We start from the raw sequence: 14,238 nt of genomic DNA, 5'->3' as shown, positions 1-14,238 counted from the left end.
GGAACAGGATGCGCATGAGCTCAATTTCGAGTCTCACAGCAAAGGGTCTGAATACTTATGTAAATAATGTATTTCTGTTTTTAATTTTTAATAAATGTGCTAACATTTCTAAAAACCAGTTTTCGCTTTGAAAAAACGTATTTCGTTTTGTCATTATGGGGTATTGTGTGTAGGTTGATAAAACAAATAATTGATAGTAATAGTAAAACAAATGATTGAATCAATTTTAGAATAAGACTGTAACATAACAAAATATTGAAAACGTCAAAGGGTCTGAATATTTTCAGAATGCACTGTATATGGACTACGTCTGTCCTAGCTTGCTCATTAACGCCTTTATCAAAATTACAGATTGCCTCTTTTCCGCTTGTCGTCCCCTTATGCCATAGTTTATACATCTCAATTGTCAGTAGAAACCACATTTGTTTAAGCAAGTCAGCCATATCAGCTATGTTCTTTTTAAAGGCAGTAACTGAGGCTGAATGAACTGTTTCGCTGCCAGACAAGGCTCAGCTGATAGCCAGATGTAGCAGTGGTAAGGATTCACTCCATGTCACGTCCTGACCTTAGTTCCTTTTTTATGTCTCTGATTTAGTTTGGTCAGGGCATGAGTTGGGGTGGGCATTCTAGGTTTTGTATTCTAGGTTTTGCATTTCTCGTTTTGGCCTGGTATGGTTCCCGATCAGAGGCAGCTGTCATTCGTTGTCTCTGATTGAGAACCATACTTAGGCAGCCTGTTTTCCCACTAGTGTCACGCAGGACTAGGTGGATGAGGAAGGAATCAGGCGCAGAGAGTTCCACAGGGAAAAGGTGTGGCACAAAATAACAAGCCCACAACACAGGGTGCCAGGTCCAGAACAAGGGCGGGTACACGTACTTTAAATAAGGAAGCTCATTAAGCACATACAACAGGACACAGGTGAAACTAATAAGACAAAGCAAACAGACAATGAAAAAGGGATCGGTGACGCTAGTAGGCCGGTGATGACGACCGCGGAGCACCGCCCGAACAGGCAGGGGAGCCAACTTCGGCTGGAAGTCGTGACAACTAGGGTTTGTGGGTAGTTGTTTTCTGTCTTTGTATTTAATTTACCAGACGGAACCGTTTCGGTTGTTCTTTTTGTTACTTTGTATTTTTAGTGTTCAGGTGCTATTGATTAAAATATGGACACTTACCACGCTGCGCATTGGTCCGATCTTTCCTAAAAACCGTTACACTCCATGGTGCTGAAAAGAAAGCTTTGCTGTTGAGAGAGCTTTACGTAGGCCCTAAGAGTTGTGGGCACCGTTTGTCACCGTTATAGTGCAATTAATGGATTGTTTAGTGTTGTGTAGTGGCTTTGCTGGCATGCATAAAAAAAATGTACATTCTAAAATCTCCACTGATAATGATAGTACTCTAGTGGATCACTACAACTGATTACTTAAGTAATATACAATAACACAGACATTACTGGCATTGTGCATTCTCTTTCACATATTTCTCATTCACCAAAATGTCAACCGCTATGCTTACATAAAGGTATTTTTGTAACCTCCAGAGCAGTGGCTCCCAAACTTTTTATAGTCCCGTACCACTTCAAGCACCAGGGTCAGCGCACTCTCAAATGCTGTTTTCTGCCATCATTGTAAGCCTGCCACACAAGATACATTTATTAAACATAGGACTGAGTGTGAGTTTTTGTCACAACACAGCTCGTGGGAAGTGACAAATAGCTCTTATAGGACCAGGGCACAAATAATAATATAATAATAACCAGAATTGAACCATCTTACATATAAAACATTATTTGTTCATTGAAAATTGTGAATAATTCACCACAGGTTAATGAGAAGGGTGTGCTTGAAAGGATGCACATAACTCTGCAATGTTGGGTTGTATTAGAGAGAGCCTCAGTCTTAAATCCTTTTCCACACACAGTCTGTGCCTGTATTTAGTTTTCATGCTATCTCTTGTTCAGATATCGGTAAGTGGACTGGAGGCAGGGTATGAAAGGGATAAAGAATCCAGTTGTTTGTGTCATCCGTTTCGGGAAAGTACCAGCATAATTTCGCACCCAACTCACTCAGGTACTTCGCTATATCACATTTGACAATGTCCGTAAGCTTGAGTTCATTTGCACACAAGAAATCATACAATGAAAGACCTGTGTGTTATCCTTGTTAATGCAGACAGAGAAGAGCGCCAACTACTTAATCATAGCCTCAATTTTGTCCCACACATTGAATATAGTTGCGGAGAGTCCCTGTAATCCTAGATTAAGATCATTCAGGCGAGAGAAAAAAAATAGCCCAGATAGGCCAGTCGTGTGAGAAACTCGTCATCATGCAAGAGGTCAGACAAGTGAAAATTATGGTCAGTAAAGAAAACTTTAAGCTCGTCTCTCAATTCAAAAAAGCGTGTCAGTACCTTGCCCCTTCATAACCAGTGCACTTCTGTATGTTGTAAAAGCGTTACATGGTCGCTGCCCATATCATTGCATAGTGCAGAAAATACACAAGAGTTCAGGGGCCTTGCTTTAACAAAGTTAACCATGTTCACTGTAGCGTCCAAAACATTTTTCAAGCTGTCAAGCATTCCCTTGGCAGCAAGAGCCTCTTGGTGGATGCTGCATGGTACCCAAGTGGCGTCGGGAGCAACTGCTTGCATGCGCGTTACCACTCCACTATGTCTCCCTGTCATGGCTTTTGCGCCATCAGCACAGATACCAACACATCTTGACCACCAAAGTCCATTTGTTGTTACAAAGCTGTCCAGTATTTAAAAAATATCCTCTCCTGTTGTCCTGGTTTCCAGTGGTTTTCAGAAGAGGATGTCTTCCTTAATTGACCCCCCATAAATGCAACAGACATATATATACCAAGAGATGTGCCAGGCCCGCCACGTCGGTTGACTCATCCAGCTGTAACGCATAGAATTCACTGGCTTGTATGCAAAGCAGTAACTGTTTCAAAACATCTCCTGCCATGTCGCTGATGGGTCGTGAAACAGTGTTGTTTGATGATGGCATTGTCTGCATAGTTTTTGGGGCCTTTTCCCCCAGCATTGTGCCAGCCATATCCGCGGCAGCAGGAAGAATTAAGTCCTCCACAATAGTATGGGGCTTGCCTGTCCTAGCCACTCGGTAGCTCACCATATAAGATGCTTCTAGCCCCTTCTTAATAATGGTATCTGTTGCTTTTATACTACTCAAAAGTCATCTTAATTTTCACTCAAAAACCTCCCTTGGCTTATTTTTCAAATTGGCATGTTTTGTTTCTAAATGTCTGCGTAAGAGTGAAGGTTTCATTGAGTTGTGAGATAGTACATATAACACACTGTGGCTGAGGAAAGGCACTACTCCCAATATAACTGAAACCCAAATCAATATAGTTCTCATCATATTTGCGCCTCTTCGATGGTCCAACGTCCTTGTCTGTTGTTCGTGCTTTCCTGGGAAAGGGGGCAGTACCTCTTCAGCTGCATCAGATTCACAAATGTCAGCGTCCATGCTAGCTGGGCTAACAACAAATGTAGAATTACTGATGCTAGGATTGGATGTGCTTGTGGAGTGCAGGTGTAGTACTGCTCGTAGTAGCAGTACTACCAGTAGAGCTGGTATGTGTCTCTATGGACACGGACCTGACTTTTTTGAACCATTGAGCAAATGAAATGAGCAACAGCTATGTTTGGCTACATACGGACCGTTAGTGTAATTCCCGGAGAGAGTAACAGTTAATGTGATTGGATGTTAATTATTTGACTAGACTACCTGTATTTGACATTGTGTTGTTATTTTGCTAAACACTAGTTTCAGGTATGAAGGTAAGAAAAGTACAGGTCGGTAGGCAGGCTCAGCGTCAGGGGCAGGTAGAGTGGTCAGGCAGGCGGGCTCGGAGTCAGGACAGGCAAGGGTCAAAACCAGGAGGGCAGGAAAAGAGAGACTGGAAAAAGCTGAAACACGAAACACTGGTTGACTTGAACAAACAAGACGATCTGGCAACAGACAAACAGAGAACACTGGTATAAATACACAGGGGATAATAGGGAAGATGGGTGACACCTGGAGGGGGTGGATACAATCACAAAGACAGGTGAAACAGATCAGGGTGTGACAGTATCACCCCCTCAAAGGGCACCACTTGGTGTCCTACCTGGGCGGCCACGGAAAAACGATCCACCACGGTCAGGATGGCGATGTTGCCATCAGACGGGGAGACGCCTGACAAAGTCCATGTGAGACCAGGGGCGATGAGGGATGGGCAGAGGTTGGAGGAGGCCAGCCGGAGCTTGTCGAGGGGTCTTGTTCCGTCGACAAAGGCGGTGACATCCGGAACCATGGTAGGCCACCAAAAGCGTTGGGTCAGGGTCCTTCGGGAGCCCGGGTGGATAATGGGGAAGATGGACGACACCTGGAGGGGGGTGGAGACAATCACAAAGACAGGTGAAACAGATCAGGGTGTGGCAACAAGATGGTTTATTTTTATTTTTTTACAGTGAAATGAGGCTACTCAGGCGAGAGAAAAAAACTCACCCAAATGTATAGCCTTGTTGGAAAACTGTTTGAAAATGTGAAGAATTTTGAATTTTGTTGTATTTTCTATGTGAATCATATTTTTGTTTTGCGTACCCCCGACAGCATTGCGCGTGTACCCCAGTTTGGGAACACCTGCTCCAGAGCGACACTGAAGAAGGTGGTAGCAGCTCTAGACTCCCACTATGAGTACTCATGATCTGTCAGGAAATCTGCTTAACCATTTCAGCCATTTGACCAGTGAATGACAGAAAGAGAGAAAATATTACAGGACAAAATAAATTGAAATAAGCTTTCTAATTACCTGATGTCTTTAATGAGTCAGGTTTGACAAAAGCTCAGGGAATATATACAGTTTAATAATGTAAATCATTAAACGCATAAACATTTGATTTACAGTTGTTACACAAAATCCTGTATATACTGAACAAAAATATAAATGCAACATGAGCTGCCACTTCGCCTCTGGTAACAGGCAATGCTCCCTGTCCATGACCACCCCCGACGAGCCCTTGTCCGCAGGTTTGATGACCAGCTGAGAGTCGGCTCGCAACTGGAGACTCTTCCACCGCTCTCTCGTCAGCGGCGATTAGGCAGCGCAAACGCACAGGGAGCTGCGTGCTGCCACATTCTGTCACCTCCATCGACCGCAGACTCGCCTTGTTGCTCTCCAACTCCTCAGCGTCGTGCCTACCCAGCACGCTTTAGCACTCAGTCAGCCAAACGTCCGAGGCCTCTTTTAGCCTATTGATCGTGGCAACTGACGGATCCAATGGGATGAAGAGCACAGCCAACTCCCTCGTCTTTCTCTGGTAGCCTTCCGGAAGCACTATAAACTAAACTTATTTGCAGATGATCTCCTGATATACATGACCAATACTGAAAACTCAATGTACCCTTGCTAAAAAAAAATCTGAATACTCTGAATACTCTGAAATCTCTGAAAAAAATATATAATGGCAATAGGAAAAATAATAATTCATTATATACAGCAATCCTTTAAGTGGACCACAAAAAAAGATCAAATACATAAGATGCTTAATAAGTGACAACAGATATAAAAAGACAATGTGCTGGAATTTCTTTACGTTTGTGCTTTTCTAGTAACTTATACCTGTGTGCTATTCTAATAACCATTTTCGGTGCTCATGCAAGTGACTGACTGAACAAATCCTCACTATCAGAAGCCTTCTATGTTTTCTATTTCTTTGTGCTATTCTAATAACCATTTTCGGTGCTCATGCAAGTGACTGACTGAACAAATCCTCACTATCAGAAGCCTTCTATGTTTTCTATTTCTTTGTTTTTGGCCGAGTGTGGTTCCTAATCAGAGGCAGCTGTCTATTGTTGTCTCTGATTGGGAATCATACTTAGGCAGCTTTTTTCCCCATCTAATGTTGTGAGTAATTATTTATTTTCTGTGTGTGTTTGTGTGCGCCACGGTTGCGTCACGTTCGGTTTCTGTTTACCTGTTTTCTGTGAAGGTTTCACTTGATTAAAGATGTGGAATTACATGCACGCTGCGCCTTGGCTCATTTATGACAGGGAGTTTGAAGACAGTGAATGTGACAGAATTACCCACCACAAAAAGACCAAGCAGCGTGCGCCAACTTGGAGGACGAGCTGGACCGGGAGGAGATTATGGCAGGGGACAAGACCGAAGCCCGAGAGGCAGCACCAAACATTTTTGGGGAGGGGACACACGGGGAGATTGGCGGAGTCAGGGTTTAGACCAGAGCCAACTCCCCGTGCTTACCGTGGGGAGCATGTGACCGGTCAGGCATCGTGTTATGCGGTGATGCGCACTCACTGTATCTCCAGTGAGTATTCACAGGCCGGTGCGCTCTGTGCTAGCGCCCCGCATTTGCCGGGCAGAAGTGGGCATCCAGCCAGGACGGGTTGTGCAAGCTCTACGCTCGAGACCTCCAGTGCGCCTCCACAGCCCAGTTTAACCTGTGCCTGCTCCATGCACCAGGCTTCTAGTGCATCTCCCCAGTCCGGTGAGACCTGTTCCGGTTCCACGTACCAGGCCCCCAGTATGCCTCCGCATCCGGTAAGCCCTGTGGCAGCTCCACGCACCACGCCTCCAGTACGTCTCCTCAGTCCAGTGAGACCTGTTCCGGCTACACGTATGAAGCCTCTAGTGATGATCCATGGCAAGAAGCCTCCAGTGATAATCCAAGGCCCGGAGCCTGTAGTGAAGATCCATGGCACGAAGCCTCCAGTGATAATCCATGGCCCGGAGCCTGTAGTGATGATCCATGGCACGAAGCCTCCAGTGATGATCCATGGCCTGGAGCCTGTAGTGATGATCCATGGCACGAAGCCTCCAGTGGTAAATCTATGGCCCGGAGCCTGCAGTGAAAATCCAGGGCACGGAGCCTCCAGTGATGGTCCACAGTCCGGAGCCTCCAGCGACGGTCCCCAGTCCGGAGCCTGCAGCGACGGTCCCAAGTCCGGAGCCTCCAGCGGCGGTCCGCAGTCCTTATGTCCCGAGTGGGGGTTCCCAATCAGGAGCCTCCGGCGATGATCCACGGTCCGGTTCCTCCAGCAACGATCCACGGTCCGGAGTCTCCGGCGACGATCCACGGTCCGGTTCCATGGAAGCGAAGGGATCAGCGTGCGGAGCGGGGGCTACATCCCGAACCGGAGCCGCCACCGAGGATAGATGCCCACCCGGACCCTCCCCTATAGAGTCAGGTTTTGCGGCCGGAGTCCGCACCTTTGGGGGGGTACTGTCACGCCCTGACCTTAGAGATCCATTTTTTTTCTCTATTTGGTTAGGTCAGGGTGTGATTTGGGTGTGTATTCTATGTTTTTTACTTCTTTGTTTTTGGCCGAGTGTGGTTCCCAATCAGAGGCAGCTGTTTATCATTGTCTCTGATTGGGAATCATACTTAGGCAGCCTTTTTCCCCACCTAATGTTGTGGGTAATTATTTATTTTCTGTGAGTGTTTGTGTGCGCCATGGTTGCGTCACGGTCATTGTGTTGGTTGGAACCTCTCCAGTGCGCTGATTTCTACAATAGCAACATCATCTAATTAAATGGAATAATCTTCCCATAAATCTTACAGGTAGAGTAAATCTCTTTCGATTGGCATGGCTCCCAATGTTTTTGTATTTATTCTCAGTAATACCAATTACCCCATCAAAGACATTCTTTAAAAATTATACTCAGACTTTGTATGGGGAAAAACGCATAGAATAAAAACTAACGTTTTTACAGCTTTCTAAATCTGAGGGTGGTTTTAATCTTCCAGACTTGGAATTGTATCAACTCGCAACTAGGGATTTTACCTGGGACAAAAGTTGTGCACTGGGCCTTTACTAATCCTGTATTAGTGGACCGATATCACCGTCTGTAGCTAAATTAAAATGTTTTTTTGCTAATTTATTGAAAATAAAATTCAGCAATATCTCACACCCCTGAGTCAATACATTGTAGAAGCACCTTTGGCTGTGATTACAGCTCTCTTTCTGGGTAAGCCTTTAAGAGCTTTGTAAACCTGGATTGTACAATATTTGCACATTATATTTTAAACTTCTTCACAACTGTATCTCGGACCTGCCTGGTGTGTTCCTTGTTCTTCACGATGCTCTCTGCGCTTTTAACGGACCTCTGAGACTATCACAGTGCAGGTGCATTTATACAGAGACTTGATTACACACAGGTGGATTGTATTTATCATCATTAGTCATTTAGGTCAACATTGGATCATTCAGAGATCCTCACTGAACTTCTGGAGAGAGTTTGCTGCACTGAAAGTAAAGGGGCTGAATAATTTTGCACGCCCAATTTTTCAGTTTTTGATTTGTTAAAAAAGTTTGAAATATCCAATAAATGTCGTTCCACTTCATGATTGTGTCCCACTTGTTGTTGATTCTTCATAAAATAATACAGTTTTATATCTTTATGTTTGAAGCCTGAAATGTGGCAAAAGGTCGCAAAGTTCAAGGGGGCCGAATACTTTCGCAAAGCACTGTATATCTTTAAAAAAAAGATTCAATTGATACACCTTTTATAGGTTTAGGGTTCATAGGTTTAAGGTTCCCACATGGGGATATTTCCATGTTACAACGCTTGTTTACAGAAGACAGTGGACTACCTGTGTTAATTAGCGATCTGCGTCTCCGAACACCTGTGTGTAAACGCAAGACAGATACCACAAAAGTAGTGTCACAAAAAATACTGTGTACTGCAACTGTGTTAAAACGGGTTGAAACAGTGTACAGTAAGTGTGTATTTTGCATTTGGATGTGATATGAAAGTAGAGGGATTTATGCTTCCAGAACCGTACCGCAATTGAGACTCAATTCACATTTAAATGGAGTATTTGTCTGTTTCGGCCTCCAGAGCCAATTAGCCTCTTAAACAGAACACGTAAGGTCCTTGGACTAAGCCGTAACGTTAGGCTCCTGTAGTCCAATATTGGACTACACATACAGAAGCTACATCCACATGTGACAGTTACTGGATCCTTCAGTATATCCAGGTAGATAAAACAACTGATTAGAGGCCATGGCCTGAGTCATTTCGATGCACACGCCAACAAACAGAGCACGGGTTCCAGAGAAACGCTTTGTTTTACGTGAAAAGTTTCTTCTTATTAGTAGGAGCAGCTTGTATTTTGTCAACGTCGTGGTTCTGTGTGAACTCAGATGTCAGACAGGACCGTCCAGCAGAGGGCATGAGTAGTCTATCACAGGCCAAGAATGAACATTCTTGTCACACTGTCCCGTGTGGACACACTGCATGAGAAGAGTTTATCCGTTTAGTGCAAGATTGTAAGAGCATTAGCAATCGATGGAGCTGCATTGAGAGCAGTAACACAGAATACTCACAATCCTGTAACATCTTAGCACAACACTGTTATTTAAATGATTATTCTTTAGAATTGTATTACATCCTTGTGAAATATGCACCTTAATTTAATGAAGATATGTAAGTAATGTTGAAAAACTTCATTTATCTCACATTTAACATTCAAAATAATAATTTCAACACATACTGTATTATATGTCAGGTAAATGCAGGATTGTAGCAAACTCAGAAAGGCAACCTCGACCGCAACTTGAACCGCTACGCCAAAGGATCCGACCTCAGATCCGACCTCGACGTGTTGGGTTGAGGTCGACACACTACCCCCTTCCTTTGAGAGAGTTTGTCCCCAGGCTTCTCTGCACCAAGTCCCTCATGTGTCCACTCCTCTCCAATGGCCTCATATGTAGCAAATTCACGGGGTAGCCCTCACCGGGATACGCACCCAGGTCCAGTGACTGTCAAGCTTTCACCTTAACCATCACTCCAAGAGATCCAAACTTCTTGATGAATTCAGTATATATTAACTTGTTTTGTTAGACTTGAATTTGCTACCTTACTTTGCTCATGACTTGCAATAGCGTGAGCATTTCCCACTAGAGGGCAGCAGGCAAAACAAAGTTATGTAGAACTTTCTCAGCTGCTAATGTCTCCAACACAAACTGTCTTTGAAGGTCGTCAGAGGCAACCTATTTTTCCCTCTTATATTCTTTAGAAGCCCTTACTAAGGATGAAAGTTACACAAAAATCAAAATTTCTCCATCAACGCTAGGAACGTGTATCTCATTTGAGCTATATCTTCTGGCCTGAAACCAAACCAACTGTACAAAGTTGAGGAAATGTATTGGAAATTACTCGGCAGTAAATGTAGGTGTTGAGTGAACAAATTCAAATCAAAGTTGGTAGAAATGGAAACTATAGTATATGTAATGCCTCTATTGAGAGATTTAGGTTCCCTGTACACATGTAGACTAGAGAAAGGTCAGGGGATGATCATTGACATGCCATTTAGGACGCAGACCAGACTAACCTACCCACCTAGAGCAGCCCCACACATAGATAATATAGATCCATAGACACAACCCTGTTGTCTCCCTTCTGGGAGTCCAATAGACATCTAATATTGCACCAGTGAATAGGAAGAACACAAATGTTTACTCTTATAGGAATTAGCAAGTCTGTGACTGTGAACAGGGTAACTTTAATCTAAGCCTGTAGGCCTGGTGTGAACAGAGGGAGGGAGGGAGGGATGGAGCAATAGGGGAGAATGATTCAAATATGATGAGGTGAGATAATGGAAAAGAGTGTGGTGGGCCTACACACAGATCAGTGTGTGAGGATTAGGGCCCATCCCCTGAGCAAACACACGGATAATGTGTGAGGGGCCGTTGAGCGGCAGGACCCACCAGGGTCTGCAGCCCCAGCTGTGTTTGCCCAGCTAGCTCCCCCCAGTCTGGGCCCTCGTATCCCCCCAATATCTGACTGACTCCTTGTCATCACTTCTCTCCTCTCCTCACCCCTTTTCTCCCAAATCCCCCCTTCCCCCAGTGTGGACCCTCAAATCCCCCAATATCTGACCCCCTACTCTCCCCTCCACCTTCCGTACTCACCCCATCTTCACCCCATCTCACCCTGCCTAACCCCTCCTCTCCCCTCACCCAAACCAATGCCCTGTGGTCACGCAGGAGTGGGGATAGAGCCACAGCTGTACCGAGGTATTAGCTACCCCACCCACATATAGCTTAGCTATACATACACATGCACATGGACTCACTAATGCCTGTGATTTAAATTCCCATGCACTCCTAAGCTATTGGGAATATCAGGAATAAGCTCTCACACTTCACTAAGCACACCACCATTACTATACACTTTCTGATTACATTCACATTCACACACACACCCTCGCACCCGCATACATATCCACACACACCACACACAAACCCTCCCGCAAAACCATACCAAACAAAACCTTACCATGAAATACATAGCCCACCATATACAAGTAAGCATTTCACGGTAAGGTCTACACCTGTTGTATTCGGCGCATGTGACAAATAACATTTGATTTGATTTCCCTCTTCTCCACTCCAACATACCCACATTCCTTGCCAGCATCCCAGAGAGCCCTCTGAACCAGCTGGCTGGACTATGAGTCACCTTGGCAACACTACCAGGAAGTTGCCCCGGCTTCACTGGCACAGCTGAAAGGCTGCCACTTCCTGATTGATTCTCTTCTTTGCTCTCTCCCTGTGTAGCCGTTTTCCCATTTGGCAATAGCCACTCTTCCCCATTCACCACCTAATCCAATGAAAAGAAAAAGAGGAGCACACTCTCCTTATCACTGGGGAGACTGCAGGTTCAAATGGGTACAGGCAAAGCTTAAACAACAGTGTAATTGTATAGTCTACAGTAGCTGTGTCTGGTTTGGCACCTATTCAAGGATTTTCTGTTAATCCGTAACAGGGAAAAACATGTATTTTCCCTTTATATATTATTAAAAGTAGTGCAACTGTCATTACAGTTTTCCAATATGAGACACAAGACAAATTGCATGTTGTATGCCTACTCAGTTTAGAGTTTTGCCTGGCAACTGACAACTTCCTGACATGGATGCCGTAAAGACTGTGCCTATGGGTTTCATCTCACGCATGCCAAACACGCTTGCCCATTTCAGCTTGGAGTGTGAACTTGGTTTGGGGGCCTCTGTTTAAGTGCAGTGTCTGTATACTAATTGATATTGCCAGTGCATCGATGGCAGATGGCCTGTGTTTAATGCTCATTGACCAGTTGCCCCTGGACTGACCGGTCAGCCCCCGTCTGAGAGGGACATGTCCAGGCCTGTTGATGTGTGGCTAAGGTAGAGTGAAGTTTCCACACTGATCTCATATCAGTTTTGTGTTTTTCCTGCCTAATGATTTCAGTTAGACTTTGAGGGGGGTAAAACTGATCCTATATCTGTTCCTTAAGGTATATTCGAGTGGTGATGCGTTTGAGGCCAGACAGAGCAATATACAGGTAACTGCCAAAATGAAGGTAACACTTGAGTAAATGAGGGATGCAAAGTATATTGAAAGCAGATGCTTCCACACAGCTGTTGTCCCATCATGCATAGGGTCATGTATAAAAATGACCAGTTGCCCATTATTTTGGCTACCATGGCTAGAAGAAATCTCAGTGACTTTGAAAGAGGGGTCTCAAAGGATAATATGGTGTTCAAGTGTGTCTGTCACCAGACCTGTCACGTCCTGACCTTAGTTCCTTTTTTATCTCTCTATTTTAGTTTGGTCAGGGTGTGAGTTGGGGTGTGAGTTGGGGTGGGCATTCTATGTTTTGTATTTCTGGTTTTGGCCTGGTATGGTTCCCAATCAGAGGCAGCTGTCAATCGTTGTCTCTGATTGAGAACCCTACTTAGGCAGCCTGTTTTCCCACTATGGGTTGTGGGTAGTTGTTTTCTGTTTTGTGTTTCTGCACCTGACAGGACTGTTTTGTTTTTTGTTCATTCTCTTGTTATTTTATGTTGTGTTCAATTGAAATAAAAAAAAACATAAACACTTACCACGCTGCGCTTTGGTCCACACCTTCTTCATACAACGACCGTTACCAGACCTCAACCCAATTGAACGCAATTGATGGAATTTCTTGTGAAAGAATGATGACGCATCCCTCCAATAGAGTTTCAGACAGTTGTAGAATCTATGCCAAGGCACATTGAAGCTGTTCTGGCGGCTCGTGGTGGTCCAATGCCTTATTAAGACGCTTTATGTTGGCGTTTCCTTTATTTTGGCAGTTACCTGTATATCTCTATATATGACCCTGGTTGAAGGACAGAGAGGTGGGCAGTGTTGAGTGAATGAGTGAGTGGACATCCTGACTGAAAGGTGTGAGGGCCGTGTAAGGCTTTGGGGAGGGTAAACTGATCCTAGTTCTTTGCCTAGGGCAACTTCCACCCGGAGCTGAGGTGTCAGGGGTGAGTGGACATCCTGACAGAGAGGTAAAGGGAAGTGTGTGGGCTGTGTGTAGGGCCATGTGGGGCCACAGGTCTCCGAGTCCCAGTGAGGAAGGTGGATGATGGAAACAAGACAGAGGTCAGGGTTCACCCACACACCTCCACGGCCCTGATTACTGCTTCCTGTCCGAGGAGGGGTGTGGAATCACACTCTATACACCTCCCACCCCAGGGAAGGATAGATTAAGGACAGATCAGTCAAATAAACATCCACACACAAACACGTGGGACAATGAATGATGTCTATTTGTCCACAGCAGACACAAAGGGTGATGAAGCACCAGCAGCATACAACTCAAATAGAACGAAAAAAGACACTGTCTGATATATAACTAGTATGTTCTCTAGTTTGCTTTATCAAAAGGATAACGTGGGTTCAAAAAGACAGGGTACCAAATCTATGAACAAATGATCAAACATTATTAAACATTGTACGAGTTTGAGTTCATTCTATGCGAGTCATGAACTGCCAGTCTGCATTCCTGAACTCTGTGCTTCTCTTTTCAGACACTATCAAAAAGTGAAGTAAAGCAACTCTATGTTAATAGCTTTGTAAACCAAAGGTGTTATTTCTCAAATCTTTCAAACCCTAAGGGGGTGAACACTACACCGCCCCAGACCCCCTCCTGGCTCCGTTGATAGATGTTTGACGGGTGGGGGTGCTGGCTTTATGCCATGTATCAGAGGTGGGGGAGGCGTTTTTTACAAGGACCAAGGTTTTGGAGGGAACTAAAAACGACTGTGTCAGGGATATGTCATTCCCCCATCCCCCATGCCCCCCCTCCGCCACCCCACCCCTCTGACACCCCCATGTCCCCGAGGTCCTCTTCTCCAAGGGTTGCCGCCCAGCCCCCCAACCCACTCTGACACAATCCGCAGGAGTTTAGCCAGACATA

The sequence above is a fragment of the Oncorhynchus kisutch genome, linkage group LG20, assembly GCF_002021735.2.
Source record: "Oncorhynchus kisutch isolate 150728-3 linkage group LG20, Okis_V2, whole genome shotgun sequence".
NCBI classification, from domain to species: domain Eukaryota; kingdom Metazoa; phylum Chordata; class Actinopteri; order Salmoniformes; family Salmonidae; genus Oncorhynchus; species Oncorhynchus kisutch.
The sequence above is the reverse complement of the archived record's forward strand: the minus strand, read 5'-3'. Positions refer to the sequence as shown.